Source organism: Podarcis filfolensis (genome assembly GCF_964270895.1).
Source record: "Podarcis filfolensis genome assembly, chromosome: 2".
In the NCBI taxonomy this organism is placed as follows: domain Eukaryota; kingdom Metazoa; phylum Chordata; class Lepidosauria; order Squamata; family Lacertidae; genus Podarcis; species Podarcis filfolensis.
The window spans coordinates 72,441,992-72,463,960 of record NC_139605.1 but is presented as its reverse complement, the minus strand read 5'-3'; the positions used below and the strand labels follow the sequence as shown (position 1 = coordinate 72,463,960).

At 43.5% G+C, this 21,969-nt stretch overlaps 1 long non-coding RNA gene across 2 annotated transcripts; it reads right to left on the bottom strand.

The window, feature by feature from the left end:
- Positions 1–950: 950 nt before the first annotated feature.
- Positions 951–14,855, bottom strand: LOC310753269. 2 transcript variants are annotated; one of them, XR_014543310.1, is made up of 3 exons: positions 14,821–14,855; positions 3,479–3,768; positions 951–1,244 (listed from the first exon to the last, which is right to left on the bottom strand). It is a non-coding gene; the product is annotated as an uncharacterized lncRNA (long non-coding RNA). The 2 variants fall into 2 exon arrangements; XR_014543311.1 differs by lacking the exon at positions 14,821–14,855 and adding an exon at positions 5,179–5,274.
- Between the last annotated feature and the right edge of the window lie 7,114 nt (positions 14,856–21,969).

Here is a 21,969-nt window from a genome sequence, read left to right as displayed (position 1 = left end):
GGAAAGGAGCATGGGAGGCAGCTCCCTGCTTTTGGCTGACCTGTCACACATGATTGGCGTACAAGAAAGGGAGATAAAATGCAGCTAAGTAGGTGCTTTGACATTTCATTATGCCGTTTGTCAAAAGGGTGGTGGTGGGGGGAGAGAAGTTGCACAACAACACAGGTGTTTGGCTGTTTCCTATTTCTTACTGCATTATATGCCCACCTTTCCTTCATGGAGCTTAGGATCGTGCATGCAGTCCTTCTCCACTTCATCCTCACAACAACAATGTGAGGCATGTTAGGGACAGGGACCCTGCTGGAACAAAACAAAAAAGGGGAAGCCTATCCTCGTGAGAAAAGCTGGATTCCAGGCCTGGCCTGCAGGGATGGATGTGGCCACACACTGGGCCTCCCAGCAATGGCATCACTACCACCTCCTAGCAAGGAGAGGCAGCAGGGAGTTCGGCGAGGAGCAAACACACTGTCAGGAGTGCTGGAGTCAGGCAGGGCGGGGCCTCAGCAGTGGCAGCCTCTTCTCCTCCTTGCCTGCTCTCTAGCAGCCGCTATGAGCTACCCAAGGGAGGAAGCCAGCAGCAGCAGCCATGGGGAAGCCATGGCGTGCTCCCTCACAACAACAGCCACAGCTGCTATGGCCTAGAACAAATAGCCACCCGGCTTATCCTCCTCGCCGAGCTTGGTGGTGACAGCGCTAGCAGGGGAAATAGGGACATTCCAGGATCAAATCAGAAGCCAGGTTGGCTTCCACAGTTCCGGGGCTGTCCCTGGAAAATCAGGATGCTTGGAGGGTATGGGAGAAGCCAGGTGCGTAGTGGCACTCCTTTCTACTGGTTGAGAAGAGGGTTGAATCTCCCCCCCCCCCTTGCACTGTGAATCCAATAAAAATTGCCTCCCCTCCATGCCTAGTATTAACTTCTTTTGCTTTTTATAACCCAGCTGCTGTCCTTAGTGTCACGTCCAGTTTGACCCTAACTCTGTTGCCGATCAGGTGTTTTTTTTTACCAGCATTTCATACCTCAGTTAATGAACCACCATAATGTCTATATTATGGTATAGCTCTCACCTCCAACTTTTTGGAAGATGCAGTCCTTTTCAGCAGCCTTCAGCAAAGCAAATCCCTTTCTATAATAAATTAGTCCTGTCTGTGCCCTATGATTAGAACGATCTCTTATCTTCATGAGTCATTTTAATGGACATGTTTCTTGTCAGGAAGCAGTCACCATCTGTGCTGTCATCTAAGCGCTGCGTGGAAAACACAGGAAGGAAAAAGCTACCATCATTCATGTGCCTGTTGTACAATGCCAGTACACAAGCAATTCTGCAGTATAAAGCTGGATGTATGTCCAATTTGCATTAAAGGGTTGCTGAGGTTTTTACAGCTCCCGGTTCCCGTGTCTTTAACGGAAGCTAGATCTGCAGACATTAGCAAGTATCAGAGTTCATCACCAGGCTGTGAAAAACCTAAAACTGCTGTTCTAAAAGGTAAAGGTAAAGGACCCCTGACAGTTAAGTTCAATCGCGAAAGACCCTGGGGTTGTGGCGCTCATCTCGCTTTACTGGCTGAGGGAGCAGGCGTTTGTCCGCAGAGTTTTTCTGGGTCATGTGGCCAGCATGACTAAGCCGCTTCTGGCAAAACCAGAGCAGCACACAGAAACACCGTTTACTTTCCCACCGGAGCGGTACCTATTTATCTGCTTGCACTGGTGTGCTTTTGAACTGCTAATGGAAGCCCTGCACAAGAACTGCCACATGTGTGATGGGATTTAACCCCCCCTGCACAATTGGTTGGTAGGGGCGGTCAACCAGAACAACATGTGGAGGGAGTTGAGGGGGCATCATTCTGTCTTGCAGACCGGAATGCTTACACAGACAGAACACTTGGAAGAACGTGACATTGAATTCCACCCTCTGTCATCCAGTGGTGGCCAACATGGTGCCTTCTAGATGTTGTGGACCTCAGCTCCCATCATCCTTAGCCATAGGCCATGCTGGCTGGGACGGATGGGAGTTGTAGTCCAACAACCCTTGGAAGGTGCCATGTTGGCTAGCCCTGATGGCACTAGTGCCAGAGGCTGAATGAGAGACTGAACTGCTTTAGAGGTTTTTGATGATTAATTGGCTTCCAGGTGGAAAAATCAAAATTGGAAACAGAACTGTTAGATCCCAAAACTAAGATACTATCAAGAATGTATAACTTGCTGTTGAAATGGAATACGCAGGATGAAACGGTTAAATCTGTTATGATTAAATGGGCACAAGATGTTGGACATGACATAATGTTTGCTGACTGGGAACAGTTGTGGACCACAGGTATGAAATTCACGGCATGTAATGCCTTAAGAGAGAATATTATGAAAATGATATACAGGTGGTACATGACACCAGTCAAGCTTGCAAAAATTTATCATTTGTCTGATAATAAATGTTGGAAATGTAAAGAGAATGAAGGTACATTCTTTCACCTTTGGTGGATGTGCCCAAGGATTAAAGCTTTCTGGGAGATGATCTATAATGAAATGAAAAAGGTATTTAAATATACCTTCCTGAAGAAACCAGAGGCCTTTCTCCTGGGCATGGTCGGCCAATTGGTGTCAAAGAAGGCTAGAACTTTCTTTATGTATGCTACAACAGCAGCAAGAATACTCATCGCAAAGTATTGGAAGACACAAGATTTACCCACCCTGGAAGAATGGCAGATGAAAGTGATAGACTATATGGAACTGGCGGAAATGGCTGGCAGAATCCGAGACCAGGGAGAAGAGTCGGTGGAAGAAGATTGGAAGAAATTCAAAGACTATTTGCAGAAACATTGTAAAATTAATGAATGTTAAAATGATGTCGGATTGAAATGAAGTGGCCTTAGCAACAAGGTTAATAAGAATATGTAAAAATGGATTGATAACGAATGAAAATATAAAGTTATAATATGTTAAGATATAGAATTAAGATAAAAATAAAGAGGGTAAGGATTTGCTGAATTAACCATGTGAACGGGAATACAAAAAAGGGAGGTGTGAGGAGGTCAGGGAAATAAGTAAATGAAATCTAAGATATGAAAAGATTGATTCGTTTTTAACTATTTTCTATTTATTTTTCCTGTATTTCGCTTTTTTTCTTTTTCTATGTATTTTTGTATTTTTTTGTATTTTTCCTTTTTCTTCTTTTTTACTCTGTAACTTTTTTCTTTTTGTAAAACTTTAATAAATATCTTTTTTTAAAAAAAAATAGAGGTTTTTGATGATTAAGCAGTGTACAAATTCCATTAAATCAATCAATAAAATCCTTAGCAGGTCCATTTAGCTCTCAATGGCTCTGCCCTCCTTGGTTCTGACAGAAAAGTGGAGAAGAACGGCTTTGAAGAACTCGCCACCCATCATTGTGACGCCTTCTCTTATGCTCTTGCTGCTCCCACTGCTTCCCTCCCAACCCTGCGGATTTAATCTCTCTCTCTACAATGGCTTCTCCTGGGCAGCTACCTTTTTTTGTCTTGTGTGGGTGGCTTGTCTCTGGCTTTGTGGCGTTCGTTTTAATTTTTCGCGTGAGCACCGGAGTGTTGTTAATTCCATCCCGTCGGATTACCATTCGGCTGATCTTACGTGGCAAGCAGTCCCTATCGCTAGCCCGCCTTCTTTCTTTGGTGTGATCACCTCTGGCTGCGGCGCAGAATTTGGAATATCTGAGATGGCTCTGGCACAATAGAAGCACGCAAGCATGCAGAGGGGCTGGCTCCATCCTTTGGTGAGCCCTCGAAGCATCACAATACATTCTGTGTTCATAGAAAAAGAGAGGAGAAAAACAGAGGGGGGGGGAGGTATGATCAGGGTGTACTACTAATGACAAGAAATAAAAGAACCCACTTTTTCACACACACACAAACCAGCAACCCAAAATTCCTTTGGCTAAGCAATTCCTACCTTAATAAGAAATACAGACTGTTGGACTTTGTGGGATTTGACTTGCCAGCTGGACTAGGTAAAAGGCATATTTTATTATTTTCTGACATTCTCAAGCCTGTGGTTTTTCAACTCAGTTCTGGTTTTTAAATAGAAAAGAGAAGGTTGGGGAGGGAGTGTTAAGTATGGTGTAGTGCCAGACTAGGACCTGAGAGACGAGGATTCAAATCGTGAAGCTCGCTGGGCCAGTCACTCACAAGGTTGCTGCAAGGATAAAATGGGGAGCAGGAGAACCATGTATGCTATCCGAGCTCCTTGGAGGAAAGGTGGAATATAAATGAAATAAATAAGATGAGCAATGTTTTATGGAACACTTTGTTATCCTTTTATGCAGCCTCAGGCATGTTTATGTGGAAGCAAGTCCCACTGAATTCAGTGAAGGTTACGCCCTAGGATGTGTGTGTCTGGGGTTGCAGCCTAAGTTGCTCTTTTGCAGAAGCCATGGTTTGCATGGCAGCCTTAAAAAAAAATTAATAGGCAACAAACTTAATAAATTGTGCCTAGAAATCTATATAGATATAATGCACGGCATAGAAAATTAGTGCAAACTGCAAAGTACCCTCTGGAGGGTAGGACCTGAACCAATGGCTTCAAGTTACAAGAAATGATATTTTGGCTAAACCTGAGGAAGAACTTTCTGACAGTAGGAGCTGTCCGACAGTGGAACGATCTTCCTTGGGAGGTTGTAGAATCCTCTTTCTAGGTGGTTTTAAGCAGAGGTTGGATGGCCATCTGCCATGGATGCTTTGGTTGAGACTCCTGCATTGCAGGGGGTTGGACTAGATGACCCTTGGGGTCCCTTCCAACTCTTAAGATTCTATGATTCTACATGGGCCCCACTGAAGCTGCTTTATACGGGCCATAAGTCCACCTACAACGGTGTTCTGCCTTCTCTGACTGGCAGGAGAGCTCTATGGCCTCAGGAAGAGATCTTTCCAGTCATCCTTGCCACTGAAGTTGCTACTGGGATCTTCTGTGCTGTACCTTCCGATAATTAATTAATTAAACATTTGTCCCCTGCTTCCTCCAAGGAGTTTGGGACAGTGTTCACACAGCTATCCCTCCTTAGTCCCACAACAACCCAGTGAGGTAGGCCAGACTGAGAGTGAGTGGCTGCCCCACAGTCACCCAGTGGGTTTTATGGCTGAGTGGGAGGGTTTGGAAAGTCATTCCTTGTCTGGCACTCTTGACACCTCGCCACATAGCCTCTCCTTCTCACCTACTTTGAGGAATACGTCTGTGGTAAAGCGCTGCACCAATACGGAGCAACGTTGCAGTGCAGCTTCAAGGTTATGCAGGCAGAAACGCTGATCCCTAGATCTGCATTTAAAAGTCCGCATTCCCCAATGAATTCCAATTTTGGCAGAGAACACTGTTATGTCACAATCCGTACCCTTCCAATAATTTCTTTAAGTGTGCTGGAGCTATTCCTGAGAACACCTGTGAACTGTTAAGTTCTATGGAGCTGACAAGACAAGTCAGACTCAAAATAGAATTAGACACTCAAATAAATTGCTTTAGCACCTGCACCATTGCTCTCACTAGGATAAAAATAAAAGGTCTATCAATCCTCATACTTTGGGCATACGCTTCTGTTCAGCTGAGGTCAGTGTGAAATGTTTCTCTGCTTTGATAAAAACCCTGCATAACTAGCCAAATGCATTGTGGGAGTGTTTCATTTACCTCAGAGATAATTTGAGTATGAGCTGGTATTAGACTCAGAAGATTATTCTAAATGGGCCATTGGTCTTTCTTTTCTTTTTTTTTGGTGTGGCAAATTGCTATGAGACACACTAATCCCCTGTTTGTTATTCCCAAGTCATTTTAAGTATTTCAGTGACTCATATTCTAATTAATGAAATCTGCCTTAGGAAAGTAATGACTGAGACCTGGCAAAGAGCATAACCGAAGTGTGAGGAAATGAAACAAGAAACTGTACTACCAACATCCTAATGGGATATCATAGGGAAATACATTCTCTTCCCTGACCTCTGCTTAGCATCAATTCAACAGAAGACAAGGCTCCACAGCAGCTATGGAGAAACTCCAGAAGTTGTTGGAATTCAGCCCACATCATCTGGCCATTGACTATGCTGGGTGAGACTTATGGGAGATGGAGTTTAACAGCATCTGGAGGGCCAGAGGTTGCCACTGTCTTGTCTACAACCTGGTGGATGTGAGGGCCAAGTCTCTACTCTCCCACTCTTGCCATTGCCCATGTACTCAAGATGTCCTAAGCATATTGCTTGTCATGGAAAGAGCATACTTGTTCCTGCATGAAAACAACTGTGATACCGTCCAATGTTTTTCTGATGAAAATAGGGACATCCTGAGGCTGGCAATAGGAGGGAAAGAGGGTTCTAAGGTTGCAAGCTTATGCATATTTACCTGGGAATAAGCCTCGCTGGTGGCATTGGGATTTAACTCTGAATAAAAATGCATCAGCTTGTACTGTGGTGGGCCTTCTGGTGGCTGCCCATTGGCCAGATATTGGCTGCCAGTTGTCATTCACTGAAATGGGCCTAAAAATAATATTTGGGCTCTGAACCTTTCCCAGGCAAATTGCATAGCCAATGATAGATGGTAAAACTTATCCATAATCAAAAATGGATAAACCCAGATGAGATAGGACTAAGACCTGGGAGATCAGGGTTCAAATCCCGATTCAGCCAGCAAGCTCACTGGGTGACGTTGGGCAAGTTGCTACTTCTTGCCCTAATCTACCTCACAGGGATGTTATGAGAATAGCATGGAGAACCGTGTAAGAAACATTGTTCTTGAGACATTGGAAAACCCTCAGATTTGTTCTGTGCTCTCTGTATGAAATTGCAAGCAGTTGACAGTCACCCCAAGCAATGACACACAATATTTCAGTGTCCTCTGACTCTAAGAAGTAGCTTGTCAAGTGAGACAGAGCTGACACACTAGTTTCCAAGCAGGTGAGTCACTGAGAAGGTAGGCAGAGGGATGAAACTGAGAGGGAGAGGTGGAGGAATGAAGCAGTGGGGAGGTTGCTGCGGTTCAAATGCATTGGCAGAGCCAATCTGGCACTCCTGCTAGTGTGTTGTCACCATGCCAACCTCCCCATTACCTTCTCCTTGTGGAAAGCAGCAACGACACATCTGCCAGGAAGCTAGCGTAGAAGTTCGGCACGCCAAGCCACATGGACTCATATTTGTTCCTCTCTCCCCTCCCCTTCCCATCCTCCTACCATCCTCAGGATGTGGCTGTCACACACACAGCCCTGGCTGAGTCATTTTGCTTGTATGGTGAGGTAGACAGGACCGTGTAGTGTGACTGTAGCTGTAGCTGCTAGGCAACAGGCTAAGTCAATTACCAAACAGCTTGCTGACACTTCAGTAGCATTTAGAAGCTAAGATGCAAGCCTTGCCTAAGAGTAGCCCTCCACCAGCCATGTACACAACTGGCTATCCTCTACCTATGGGAAAATAATTTCTGGCAATTACTTGCAAGGAATGACAGAATAACTGCTGGCAAGCTAGGTGACGCAAAGACTGCTTTTCTCTCCCTTCCCTATCTCTAACTCTATATCTACAGAGAGAGTGGGGTGGGTGGGATGAGAATGCATGCAGTACAGTGGTACCTCGGGTTAAGTACTTAATTCATTCCAGAGGTCCGTACTTAACCTGAAACTGTTCTTAACCTGAAGCACCACTTTAGCTAATGGAGCCTCCTGCTGCTGCCGCGCTGCCGGAGCACGATTTCTGTTCTCATCCTGAAGCAAAGTTCTTAACCTGAAGCACTATTTCTGGGTTAGCGGAGTCTGTAACCAGAAGTGTATGTAACCTGAAGCATATGTAACTCGAGGTACCACTGTATATGTATTCTAATTACAGTGGTACCTCGGGTTACAGACACTTCAGGTTACAGACTCCGCTAAGCCAGAAATAGTACCTCGGGTTAAGAACTTTGCTTCAGGATGAGAACAGAAATCACACAGCGGCAGTGGGAGGCCCCATTAGCTAAAGTGGTACCTCAGATTAAGAACAGTTTCAGGTTAAGAACGGACCTCCAGAACGAATTACGTTCTTAACCCGAGGTACCACTGTGCTAGCTTTGCCAGCTATGTAGCAGAGCTAACCTAGTGCCTTCAGAGTGGAGTGAACAAAACCTAGAAATTGTACTGGGATTTTAAAATGTTATATGTAGAATGGAATAATGAAATGCACAAAGTGCATCGTTCACAGGTGGGTGCTGTTCTTCCAGAGCAGCATGCTGATGTGCCACTCCTTCATCAGAGTGAGGTGGGGGTGAGGGAAAAGATTGTCATTCATCCATGAGCAATCAGCTCCATTTCCTTCTTTTCCCTTAACAGTAAGCAAAGCAAGCCTCCAGACTGTCTTATAATAGCCACAGGGCCAGCAGCGTCTTCTTCTCACCCTTTCATTTTGCTAATAGCATTTGTCCTTCTCCACTGCTTCCCACGCACTGCTGCATTTAACACTCACTGAACCCAGGGAAGCGGTGCCACTGAGTCACTAAAACCACTGGAGAATCTGTTCTCGCTTTCCTCTCTCTTTCCCTCTTCTGCACATTTTCTCTGCCATGATCAGATGAAGAGGCTGTCCTTGTACTTCTAAATTGCATGTTAGGAATTGGAGCATTTTGTTTAATCTGAATAGAAGAGACTGAGATTCAAGCCCAGACAATATTGTTTTGCCTTCATTGTCTCTATAGGCACTGCAGGAAAATCTTGAGGGGGGACACACACACACACAAACATTTTGTCATTTTAAAGGAATGCTTAAATTTATTGAAATAAATACCTAGAAGCTCAGTTCAGTTCATAGGTTTATTTTTCCAGCCAAAGACCATGACAAACTTGTACCAATAGTATTAATAAAATAATACAGAACATGCGTCCATAATATGAGCCACCACCCATGATGTAAGAGAGAGAAGTTACCAGAGACACCAACCAACTCAAATCCATCTTGATTTCAGATTACATCTGCAAATCACCACGATTGATAGTGATTTTATCTAACTCCTTTTCCCTGATTATTATTTTTTGCAGCCAGTGTCCAGAGAAGCTATTACTGCCACTCAAAAGAAACCAAACCATTTCTCTGTTTCATCATAGCTTCGTCATAATTTCCCTGTTGTATTCCTTGTGGTGGTTCATTCAGGAAGACCAGGTTTGCTATGGTCTCATTGCTATGGCAAACCTGATCCATTTCAGGACTGTTCAAGTGACTATCACCAACCCCCAATATGCTACAAACTTTCTCAAGCATTTTTTTTAAAGAAGCAAGAAAACTTAAATTTTGATCCTGTACTAGCAAGATGCACTAGTGGTAGTCAGCAGAACAAGGAGGTGGTACTTACTTGACCCCCTGTCACTGTTATCCATACAGCTCACTGGGAAGGAAAGGGTGATGGGTGAGGTAGTGACAAGGGCATGATGCAAAAGCCAGCAGTACCATGACCTCACCACCATCTTGCTCCTCCCTCTCTCCCTCCCAGTAAGTCACACCAATACTGGTGACAGAAGGTCAGGTCAGTGCCACCGTCCTACCTTCTGACTGCAACTGGGAAGCATGGAAAGGAATGGAATGGAATGAAATTGGTGTTTCTGGTTTAAATCTCAAGGGAGTTGCATCAATGGAGTTGCATCATTAGCTTCCTGGCAGGTGGGTCACTGTCCTTTACCAGGAGGGAGAAGGAGAGGGGCAAAGCAGTACATAGGTCAGTGTGGTGTGGATGCACACATCAGTGGAGCCAACATGGCGCTCCTGTCATTCAATTTGCACCACACCAGTCTCTCTCACCCTTCCCCCTCCTACTAAGCAAAAGTGGCCCACCTGCCAGGAAACTAGAGTAGCGACCCCACCCCGCCCAGATTGCTGCTGCAGGTGAGTTGTATAGGTCAACTTCTATGTCCTGGAATTTGAAAGGATGTTTGTGGAGACCAGCCATTAAGTCTTCACTTAAGTGGAATAAATGAACTGGTGGGAGCCCAGCCAATAAATAATCTGAAGTCATGGGTGAACAATAAGGGAGCCAAGTTTGCGGATGACACCAAATTATTTAAGATGTTAAAATCCAAAGCAGGCTGCAAAAAAAATCAAAATGTTTTCCTCCAAACTGGCTGAATGGAGAAGAAAAGGGCATATGAAATTCAGTGTAAGTGCAAATGGACATCACCACCCAATTTTAGGTTAAAAAATAAAAAAATAAAAAAGGAGGGGGGATCTTATTGTAAAACTAGTGGGATATCTGAGCTTGGAGACTGCTGCAATACTGAGGAGAGAATTATAGAGGCTTATATGTTATATGTTGTGCAATGAGAATGAGTTGAGATAAATTATTCACACCCTCAGATTATTCCATTTCATCCCATGAAATTGAAAGCCTGTAAATTCAATACAAAACGGAACACAGTAGTGGATAATGTGGTGGAGTGGCAGTGCTTATCTGACCTCTGGTTGGTCCCATTGCTGGTGAGGTAAGGGCAGCACAAATGCACCAGCAGAGCTAATCTGGTGCTGCCACTGGTGCATTTGCACAACATTGCTTCTGCTTCTGCTTCTGCCTTGCCTCCCCCCTACATTCCAGTAAGCAGTAGCAATGCAACTCATCAGAGGCCAGGTGGGCACTGCCATCCCACCAGAATGTCTGCTATTGATTCAAAACAAAATGAATCTATGGACAGGTCTGACCCAAGACATTTTGCCGCCCGAGGCAGAATAGCAAATCCTCAAGTCAGTGTGCACAGTATGCAAAGCTAGCCAATTTATTTTTGCACGTGATATAGAAAAATGTACTCTCTTAGGGACTACAACAACAACAAATTTTTTAAATGCCCTGACGTGGCACTCAAAATCAGCTGCCTGGGGGGATCATTCAGTTATATAAATAAATCTCCCTACCTGTCTATCAGATCCAGATAACCATATTCTTCTCACCAAGTCCTCCCCTCATTCTGCGGTGAAATATTCCATTCGTACAGGAATGGATATCAGCTGAGCTTAGGGATAGCTTTTCTTATAATGGCTTCTGGCTGCCTTCCTGGATTCAGTCTACAATTGCTCTCATTTGCTGATTATCAGGTACAGTCACAGCTAGTTTCAATAGCATATATCCAGAATGTATTGACATGGTGGTACATCACAGCAAGTCAATGTGAATAATAAGCTCAGCTCCTTCAAGGATGTTTGCTGACTAGTGTGGAAGATAAGTTTCCAGTCTTTGCTCATAGGTTGAATACTGAAGCTTTCCTAAGTATTATTTGATCAGTCTATATAGAGGTGGTAAAAATTCAGGTTCCTTAAAATATCCACAAACTCATCTTTGCTCTTCTCCCATTTTCTTTGTGTGCCGAGTTTCGAATTTTTATTTATTTTTTGCTGTAGATCACACTTGTTTAATTTTGTGTGATTGCTCATGCGTGTTGGATAGCCTAAGCTTGTTTGGTGTGCTAAGGCATGTTAGGATATTATTTTTTAAGAATAAATAGTACTGATGGGTTTCCACAGGGTTTCCAGCTCCAAGCTCCAAACCTTGACAGTGTCCTTTCAGATAAATTATATGCAGCATAACAAGGGTTGACCTCCTCTTCCCAGAGGAAATGAAATGCAAAAGGTATCTTGGTACCATTAAAGAACTGTCTTAAACCAATTGAGGTCCACTGGAAATTCACAATTACGAGTGACACCAACTACATTATTCAGTTTTATCTTTGGCACCATCACTACGGTGACTCCTTCCCCCACCAGTCCAATGACAGAATTCCCACAAGAAGAGGAGCAGAGCTTCAGGAGACATATTTGGAGAGACATTGCTGGATTAAAGCTACAGACTTTGTAGTGAGTGTCACAAACTAGGGATTTCAGACACAAGCCATTGGTATCTGTGAGTTCTTTCACTGAATGTTTTTGAACTACCCATGTGGCTAAGTGGGCTTGGAGGATCCAAGTCTATGGCTGGCACTTGATCATATCCCTTTGAAAATTTGTACTCCAAAACACATTGTCTGTGTGTAAAGCAGGGTCTTGGCCTTCATCTGAAGGAGCCTCTCCACCCCCATCATTCAGCCCTGACACTGAGGTCCAGCTCTGAGGGCCTTCTGGTGGTTCCCTCACTCCAAGAAGTGAGGTTACAGGGAACCAGGCAGAGGGCCTTCTTGGTAGTGGCGCCTGCCCTGTGGAACACCTTCCCATCAGATGTCAAGGAAATAAACAACTATCTGACTTTCAGAAGACATCTGAAGGCAACCCTGTTAAGGGAAGTTTTTAATGTCTGAAGTTTTATCGTGTTTTTAATTTTCTGTTGGGAGCTGCCCAGCCAGATGGGCAGGGTATAAATAATAAATTATTATTATTATTTTTATTATTATTATTAGTAGTAGTAGTAGTAGTAGTAGTATTCTCATTCTCATTCTCATTCTCATTCTCATTCTCATTCTCTTTCTCCCTTTGTTTGCCCCAGAAATAGGCCAGTTGCAGACAAGGGGGAGAACCTTGTTCTACCCAGCCACATCTAGTGTCTGCTCATGAGGACCCTAGAGGGGACTACTTTAGGGCAGGGGTGCCAACTTGAATAAAATATGGGGGGAAGTAAGCCCTGCCCCCACATACTTGATCACATGACACAGCACACACCACTTGAATGCCAATGCCCATCAACTTTGGGGGGCGGCCCCCTCAAATGTTTTATTGGGGGGCAAAGGGACCTCGGCCCCTAGGAGTTAGCTCCTATGCTTTGGGGACATAAAGCCACATGGTGTGAGCCTCGAAAACCATGTGAAAATTACAGTGCAAAACTCCCACAATTTAAATGGGGTTGCAAACAGCAATTAGTGTGGAAATCAACAGTAAAGATCTGCTTGATTTCCAGATGTGGCTTTTATATCATGTGATCAAAAGATCACAGAAAATACAGAAATGACCAGGTAAGGAATTAGAATAAAATGCTGTCTGAATACAGCCTGAGAGAAACCCAAGTTGACAGACGTCCTTATGCTTCAGTATTAGGCTTTCAGCCTTGCTGGCCCTGTTGTTTGGAGTGGAACAGAGCGGGGAAAGCTGGCGTCTGCTACAAAAGACAATAGCACCAAAACAGGGCATCAGATCTCCTTAAGTAGAGCCAAATGGACATCCCCACTGGATGCATGCAAAAGATGTGGGCAATAGACAAGAGGACCCACCTGAAGTCAGATGATGCTATCATTCCTATGTTCCAGCAAAACAGAAACTCTTCTCCTCCTCCTCAGTGCATTTTGAACTAAATGGGTTGGATTTGGATGCCAGCAGATTCTGTCCCACAGGCTACAACAATCTAGAGAAAAGGGAAGCACACTCACTGACACACTCAGGTCGAGTGCCTGGAACAACTTTCATTTCAAGCGAGGCTTGAAATGGAGCCAGCTTGTCAAAGGAGATAAAAGAGACCAACAGGGAGCAAAACCAGAAAAATAATAATAAGTGAACCAGTCCTGCCGGAGGAGAAATCAACACCGGGCAGCTTTTGTTTCAGCTGGATTTTTGTTTTTTGTTAATAATGCATGAACGCTGCTAACAAATCTGCCATTTTCACACTGTTAATTGCAGAAATATTTGCCACTTCCCTGGGGCATTTCTCTCACCCTCCTGACATGTTATCCCCCCCCCCAACAATTCTTTTCCACCTGAAGATTGCAAAGCAACAATCACTCAGAGAGCGGAACACAAAAGAAAAAGTGGGAAGAAACAAGAGAGAAAACGAGAATGCAAACAAGATATACGTGGGTATTTTACCCCTTGTTTCTTTTCGTGCAATTTTTCTAGGCTAGCGAATCTATTAAAATAGGTGCAAACATTCAAAATATCAATAGCAATAGTGGCTATGCATTTTGTGTAATAGCACTGCAGTACATTGGTGAATATGTGAATAACAGGAATATGCCCTCAGATATCTGTATATGTGCCAGTGTCGTGACCCATTTTCCAAGGGTGTGCAATGAATGCACATGTGTTGCTCAGGTTTACTTACTTGTTGCCACATTGACTATGAAGTCTCTCGGAGCCTCACACTGTAGAGAGGATAGCAGAGTTGCGTAGCTCCCTTCTATTGACTCTAATGTTTAACCATGCTAGTATCCTTTTGGGGCTAGTTTATTTATTGTACTATGAATGACCTAGGAATTCTAATGACATTGGCTGGCCACATGACCTGGAAAAACTGTCTGCAGGCAAACATCAGCTCCCTCAGCCAGTAAAGTGAGATGAGCCCCACAACCTCAGAGTCGTTCACAAGTGGACTTAACTATCAGTGGTCCTTTACCTTTAGGGATCCTAAAATGGCACTCTGGGGATTTTGATAGACTGTTGCATTTTAGCTTATATAGTTTCAAAGCCCTTGGCACCTATTTGTGCTTGGAGTCAGGCAACTATGACCACTGTAAATAGTCGTGCCTACTTAAATAACCATACCTTAAAGGTAATCACTGCTAGTGCTGATAATAAAGGTATTCCCCTCCGTACAACAAGATCTAGAACAATTATTCACAACTATTTGCCATTTTGGAGGTGACACTTGAAATTCTAAGTCTGACTTTATTGATATATACAGTTGACCACCAAGCTTTGCAATGTGTGTTTTAGACTTGGCATCTCTTGATTTCAGCATCAGCTCTGGATGATTTTTGGGGGTGGGGGTGTGCTAGTGGTTAAAGTGTGGGAGACAAGGATTCAAATCCCCACTCAGCTATGAAACTCACAATGCGGCCTTGGGCCATCCCTGTCTCTCAGCCTAGCCTACCTTGCAGTATTGTGAGCAGGATAAAATCAGAAGCAAGAGAGCCTCGTACGCCATTCTTGGGATCCTTGAAGGAAAGGCAAAATAGGAATGCAACAAATAAAGACCTAAATGATGCCCTCAGCAGGCTCCCACATCTGCTGCTCTGCTGTTGCTCTCTGCTCATTTATTTTTTTTCTTGCTTGGAGCCCAGTCTGCGCAGCTGTGGAGAGGACAAGACCAGCAGAGGCTGATGCTCCTTCTGCTTGCACTTGGCTCTGCCCACTTGCTCAGAGGGGACAGGCAAACAGGTCAGGCAGTGAGAGCTATGGAGCTCCAGGGACTGGCAGGCGTGTGGGTCCTTGGCAAACATGCAGCAATGTTGACCCCTGACCTTGGCTTTCCTGAATGTCTTGGCCAGCTTCAAATATGTGTTTTCATAAGCTGTCAGCTGTCAGACAGTAAACTTCACTGCCTATCAGCGACTAAACTGTATGAAATGCTAAGTACCAATTCCTGCCCTCCACCAAATACTCTCAGATGCTAAGTGCCTTGGCACCTCAGCTATCAAGTGCTGTCAAATACTAAGCAGTGCGTCAGGCTGTCAATACTGAAATACAAAGATCAAATACAAAGATCAAATATTTGAGGAGCATTGGGGCGATAAAATAAAATAAACTGAATCCTCAGAGCATCAATGGGGAATCAGCAGCAATAGTATTTGCAGGGGAGCTTTTTCAGGAGCAATTCATTTCGGGGACATCATCCTGACACCATACCTGGCCCTGCAAGAGATGCTGGCCTGTTTATGATTGCCTGTTAAGCTTTTATTTCAATGCCTGTTTGTATAACTGCCCATTACCTGCTTATTCAGATGGCTGTATTTCTTTGAATATTACATAATACAGCAACATTGTGAGGCTGATATAAGTCTCATAATTAAATCACCCCACAAAAAAGAAATGTATTTCCCCAAAGAGCTTAAATAGAAGACAAGAGACACTAGTATGTGGTAGAAGGCGGGTGGTTTGGGCGAAGGAGAGGACAAGGCAATAGACAAGATTAGCTGCTAAAAGGAAGACTTTACATATTAAAATGCCATTTGCATACATTATCCTACATCAAATGAGCATCCTGAAGGTTTCACAAAAGATTGCTGCACAAATATGATTTCCCCCTCCTCCTCCAAGACGATCTGCTTAGTCTACGTAAGCCCCAGTTGAACTAAGAAAAATTGGAAAGCTAAACGATCATTTGATAGTCTATTAAAAAGCAGTTTCAGATCTTTAGGAAAGAGAAAGGTGGGAGCGTGGAGGAGGTGCCATCTTATTATCTCCCTTTGTCATTTGATCATCAAGTGACTAAGCGGAGGTTGGAAGGGGCACAGGAACACTGCAGTTCCATGCCACCCTTGCCCTGACTTTGGCTTAGCACTGAGAAAAATTCTCTGGTTTCACTAATAGAGTGACGGGAAGCAATTTGTGCTCCTTTACAGTCGTCTTCTTCTCCCTTGTCTGTGGCTGCCCAGTCTATAGGATCATGGACAATGTATAACAAGATGTAGAACTTTATCGACCTTATAACTCACCTTTGCATATATGAGGAGGGATGTATGAAGCCTTCTCTAATCTTTCCACCTCCTTGCAAAGTGACATCACATGCTTGGGATACTTACGTCACAATCCTATGCATGTTTACTCATGAGCAAATCCTTGGGCTACAATCTATATGCACTTTTCTGGGAGTAAAGATCCTGTGAGCACATTGGGAATTGCTTCTGAATTAACTTGCATAGGATGCTACTGTTATTCGCAAGAGTGGCTATACAATTCATCATAAATGTTGTTGTTATTTCACATTTTTGCTTGGACCCTTGCATTATTAAACATTATGCCTCTGAGTCCTGATTTAATTAAGCATTGTTCCTATGTACTGTGGAAAGGAGTGAGTTGTAGCATTTGTTCAAAAACGTTGCTATTGTGCAGGATATTGGCTATTGCTCAGACAGTTCCCCATAAAAACACTAGGCAGATTTCTGTATTTTATTTTGTTCATTTATAAACCACTTTCCAGCTTACTCTTGCCCATTCTGTAAAACAGGCTTATTTGCGTAACAAATTTACCCATTTCCCCCTTTTAAGCTATCAAAACCACAACAACATTTTTTTTGCAATCTGTGGCTATATTTACTTTTTGAAAGCCATTAAGTCAACACTTATTTCTTAAAATGAAAATGGAGCTGTATCTTTCTGCTGCAGTGCAATCCTGTTGGTGTTTACTCAGCAGTCGCAATTTGTTCCGTGGGGTTTGCTCCCTAGAAAGGTGTGTATTACAGTCTTACAGAGCAATTGAAATTGAATCCCGGAAGCAGTAGGGCAGAGTGGAGTGGTAGCCAGGGCAGAACATGGGACTATCTCTCTCTGTCTATCATCTATCTATCTATCTATCTATCTATCAATCTATCTATCTATCTATCTATCTGTCATCTATCTATCTATCATCTATCTATCATCTTTCTATCTATATCTATATCATCTATATCTATATCTATATCTATATCTATATCTATATCTATATCTATATCTATATCTATATCTATATCTATATCTATCTAGATCTAGCTCTAGATCTAGATCTAGATCTATCTATCTCTCTATCTCTATCTCTACCTCTATCTCTATCTATCATCTATCTATCTATCATCTATCTATCTATCTATCATCTATCTATCTATCATCTATCTATCTATCTATCTATCATCTATCGATCATCTATCTATCTATCATCTACCTACCTACCTTATAGTTATACCAGCTCTTAGGTGGCATGGCTGAAGGTCTCAAGGATTGTGCTCCTCAGGGAATCTCTGGAGCTTTGGATCTAGGGCCTTTCCCCCAAATACTCCATTTCAGAGCTTTCTACTGACCACCATCCATGAGGGAACCACTGGCAGTAGCTCTCTGCCCAACTGGGTGATGCTGGGGCCTCCACTGTGGTGGAGCCCCATCCCTCACAGCCAGTGGAGTTCCTCTCCACCAACAGAAGCCACTGGAGAGGTACCTTATCAGGCATCAGTTGGGGTGGGTGGTCACAGCTGCACTGTACCTCTAGTGCATGTGCCTCAGCTTATTTTTGAAATTTCTGCCCAGAATTTGGCTGCAATGCTGAGCCCCTAACTGGCAGCAGGAGGGCTAGCACTGCATCTACAGCATCCATACTTGCGCCAACTGGGGCCCATTGCACTCACATACTGACAACAGGTTCTGCACAGCATTCAGCAGTTCCTCCCCCTTGCCCCTCAAACACCTTGGTTTTGGGGACGTTCCACTGGCTACCACTGGTTGTAGCTCCTGTCCACCTGCCATTTGGGTGGGCACATTTGTGTGATCCTCAGCAGTGGGGCTTCCCCACTGATAGCAGAGCTGCCCTGCTTGTCAAGGAGATGCTTCCTCTCCATCCAAACCCTCTCTGGTGTGCTGGAGTGTGGGTGATGGTTTGCTCTTCCTGTTTAATAAAAGCATAATACCAATTGTACTCTATACTCCAGGTTCCATTTCTATAGAAACACATAGCCTTGGATAGCTGCTAATGCTGCATTTTCTGAGTTCCACATAAATGCAGCTTCATTAGTCAGTCTTTAGAGCCATCAACTCCGCAACGTGGCCTTTGAGCACATTTCTCTGAATTCACACATTGAAAATGAGGCATTTAATTCTCCGAATTCAATGTACTTAACACTGATATTTCCAAGAAGAACTGTCCCCCATGGTGTTACAGAGCATGCAGTTTATTTATGTAACTGTAACAAATCCTGGAGCATAATAGTTTCCTCAGCTGCTTTGACGATTAAGGTAAAAATAACCATATAAATAAAGCACAAACTGGAGATCAGAGAAAACTGTTTAATGTGAACAGCATCCAGTGCGTTCCGCAAACTATAAGAAAAGTTAATTTTTCATGCTCCTGAGAACAGTCACAGAATAACAAACATGAAATCAGAACGGAAGTATTTATCAGTGCTGTACATACAGCGATACTTCAGAAGCTTTGGCCATCATTTGAAGAGATTTGAAATCAAACTACCTTGTGCTACTTTTCTGAGGTGCTCATTTTCTTTGCCTAACACTTCCTTTTCTTTCAAATATTAAACAATTAGTGGATCACACAGCTGTGAAGAACAATGCTTAACAGATATGGGGGGATTCTATGAAATTACCAAGGGTTGTATCCAATGAGTACATCCAATGAGTAAGGACTTCTGCCTGTGCAACAAAACTTCCACTTCCTCTCCTCCTGCCGCCCCCTCCATAAATCTTCTCTGGGGCTTCCTCCAACCCTTTGGAGCAGATTGGGGGGCAGGGGACATGTGGAGGGGGGGAGTTCTGTTGTGCGATGGAATGACTTTGTTGGATGCAAGCCATTATGTCTTCAATAGGATGTTGAAAAACTAGATTTCAATTCATCATTTCTGAGATGTGGAAACATTCCTATGCATGTTAAATCTCATGGGGGTCAATGAGGCTTAGTCACTAGTAAGCAGGTTACAATAATAACCTTATTGTTGTCCTTTCTGGCTGCTTGACCTTTTTTTGTAGGTGTACGTTTTTTTCAGCTGGAACTCACTGGAACTCAATTCCTGCACCTCTCAGGTGGACGCCTTTGCTATTATAAGAGAACAAGGAAGGCATTTATGGTGAATTCCAACACCTCTTTTTCTAGAAAAATAGCACTGGTCACATCTCTTTTGTTCAAATGTTCAAACCCCCTTCTTTTCCAGGAATAAAAAAGCTTAATCGTTCCCTTCATTTTTTAAAAAAACCCCAACAACTTTTAATCATTAATGAATACCATCCCAAGGGCTGTATGGGATCAAAATACCCTCATCTCCAGATGCTTTTACTAGTAGAGGATTCTTTACACAGGGTGGAGGGAAGAGGCAAAAAGCAAAACAAGGTGTGGTGACCAGTGAGTTCTGTAGGAGCACTTGCATAAATAGCAGCAGGTGGGTGACTAAAGTCAGGGTGCCCAAATCCACTGCCTCTCCTGTGGTACCATCTGAGCCAAAGGTCTCTATGTGGTGAATGAGCAGACTGCTCCAGGCAAAGAGGTTATGTGGGGAAGGGAGATCAGCAAAACATGCGGCCTCCCATTTGCTGGCAAGGGCATCCCATTAGAAGAATTCTGCTCACAGGATGTTCCCACCAGCAGAATCTTAGTTAGGGTCTAAGCCTATATATATATATACAAAGCTGTCCAATAACACAGGTGGCTTTAAAAATAAACAAGTTGCAAATGCTTATTAAAAACTGCAAGCCTGAATTTCATACTATGGAATTTCAAAAGTGCTTTTAGAAACCATGCACTTTGCCACAAATTTCTGCTTTTAGAACAGTTATCAGGCCGAATTGGTGTATATTGAACACCTTTTGTCTGAAAATGCTGGGGCTGAGTTATTATTACATCTAAACACTGACTTTCACCATAGTCTGCCTTTAATACCTCTTCCATTAAAGCAGATTACAGTGAATCAACTTATATTAACTGTGTTTTGTTGATCTCTTTAAGACTGTAATAGCATTAAAGCAGGAAGCAAAAGCTCTGTGAGCATCTGGAAACTGCAGAGCACATGAAGGAGATTCCTCTTATTATTCCCTGCTGGGGTGGTTTCACTTGGCCTGGCCAATTTTCTGCATGCAGCAGGGTAATCAAAGAAGCTTTGCTCCCCCAAGAGACACTTGAACTCACAGTCAGCAACAGGGAGGGATAACACTGCTGCCCCAATCATGTCTGCCCACAGAAACAAGTTGCGGACACCAAGCTGAGTTCACCTCTAGACAGTTCTGCCGACGCCTTCTCCCCAGTATGGCAGCCAGGGGATATGAAGAAAAATTATGCAGATTGTGCTAGGGGAAAAATCCAAAATCCACAGAAGGCCCATCCCTTTTTCAGGACCAACCAAAATGTGACAAAATTTTAGTCTGTATCCCCCCCCCCCCAGAATTGGATGCAGATTGTAGATATGGTTGCCCCTGAGGGAGTGAAGCCTGACAAATTTCAGATAGAAGTGCAGTGGTTATCATTTGGGATGGGGGAAAAATGCTCCCTTTAAAAAACCTGAGGAATACAGAGAAATGCTCCTGCAGTGAGGGGGCAGGGATGGCAAAAGTTCAGATAAATAGGTGCAGGGGCTATGATGCAAGGTGATTTTACCTACATTGTTTTGTATTGTTTCTGTTGCGTGTTTTTAAAAAAGACCTAAAACATCATTCTAGAGACAGAAGCAGGCCACCTGTTGGTCTAACTCTACCACTTACATCCTGTTCTCACAGCCAAAGCTTGGTGGAGAATCATGACCCACATGAATATTTATTTCCATATCCCTCCCCTAAATCACAGTGATTGAAGTGGCCTCAAAAAATAACCCGCCATGATTAAAAAATAGAGCTGTTTGTCAAAATGATTTTTTGCCACCTTTCCACCCCTCCTTCCTTGGATTCTGAGCATCACCCTTGGCACCTTGGTTCTATATCTAGGAAAGGGGCGGGGGGAAGGTGAGGAAGGGAGGTCATTCATTCAACCTATTGGATCAATCAAAGCCACAGAATGACTCAGAAGCTAAGGCAGCCCCTGATCTACCTTGAGACTCCTTGCTAATAACATGATCTGACTCAAGGACATGAGATCATGACCTGGTTTGTTATTTGTGGTACATCCAGAGCCAATGGACACCCCAATATGCATCACACTTCATCCATTTGGACTGTGGTTCACAAAAGAGGATGTCATAATTAATGTGCTGTAATGGTCTTAGCACAACTACTCCTCTGGAACTCAGAGCAGCTAGTCTGTCCAGAATGTGTCAACTATTCCATCTTTCTCTTGCCATTCTGTTCCTCTGAAACATTTATAGAGTTACTGATGGCTTTCAGTAGAAAGACTGTAGCTAACCAACTAAATTTGTCGCTTAGACCTTTCTCTTGTATCTGGGGGATAGCAGAGGTAAGTGCCCGAAATCCATATTAAAAAGGGATTAGAGTTTCTCAAATGTAAAATCCCGAATAAATACCTGCCTTAATTTATATCACATTAACTAAAATAAAGCTGAGCTTCTGAGTTCTCTTTATTTCATCAGCAGGTACCTGTCTAGCAAGCACTGACTGCGAGGTTCTGCACAGGTGGAGAAATGGAGAAGGGAAGGGAGGAGACTGATAATGACGTAGGAAGGGTGAGCTAAGTGGCACGGCAACTGACAAAAGGAAGTGTAGCTAACATAAAGC